We start from the raw sequence: 842 nt of genomic DNA on the forward strand, positions 1-842 counted from the left end.
TTTTAGCAAATGGCTGCAATATAACAAAGAGTGAAAAATTTAAGGGGGTCTGAATACTTTCCGTACCCACTGTAGATCATAACACTCATAACACAGAAAGAAGTGGATTATCCTTCACCTGAAATGTTTGTCTTTTCATTCTGAAATGCGAGGCATGCGAGGCAACACAATAATTAGGAACCACAGTTTCCACAAATCCCTTCACTCGATTGGGATGTTCTCTTTTATTCTGGACGGCAAGGGCAGTGACTGTAACATTGAGCGTATTTTGCAGTATTAAACACGTATTTATAACGATTTCATCAGGCTCCGAAAATTCTTCAAAAAGAACACAAAGAATGGCCTTCTCAGCTGCCATAGTTGCAACTCTTGCGTCATTAGAACAGGGTGTTCAACGCACCACAGTTTCCGTTTAAAAAACGTTTTGCACCGTTTTTGTCGGGGCTGAACGCAGCCCAGATGTTTTTCCCCAACAGTTCCCCAAACATTCACTTAAAGGCACAATATGTCATTTTCGCCGCTGGATGGCGCGTATTCAAAATAAACAAATAGACAAAGTTGTAGTTTGATGATGCCGTGACTGAGTGTGGAATCATGGGAGTTGCCGTCTTCATTCCCACAGCCGATGCAATCCGACGGGACTCGGGCAGAAATCATGTTTATGGATGAGATAATGATTTATTAACCTAGTAGAATGAAGCAGGGTGAGGCTGAAAGCGGAGCTTTTATTATGCCACAGCCGAGCTCTTCCGCTGCTTCCGGTCGTGCGTATGTGGGGTACAGCAGCGGAGCTTTTATTATGCCACAGTCGACCGCTTCCGCTCCTTCCGGTCGTGCGTATG

At 44.3% G+C, this 842-nt stretch overlaps 1 protein-coding gene across 1 annotated transcript in view; it reads right to left on the reverse strand.

The window, feature by feature from the left end:
* capn12 (calpain 12) overlaps window positions 1-842 on the reverse strand; it is a 34387-nt gene that overhangs the window by 7538 nt on the left and 26007 nt on the right. The window lies entirely within an intron of this gene.

The sequence above is a fragment of the Sinocyclocheilus anshuiensis genome, unplaced genomic scaffold (assembly GCF_001515605.1).
Source record: "Sinocyclocheilus anshuiensis isolate Anshui unplaced genomic scaffold, SAMN03320099.WGS_v1.1 scaffold367, whole genome shotgun sequence".
Taxonomy (NCBI): Eukaryota; Metazoa; Chordata; class Actinopteri; order Cypriniformes; family Cyprinidae; genus Sinocyclocheilus; species Sinocyclocheilus anshuiensis.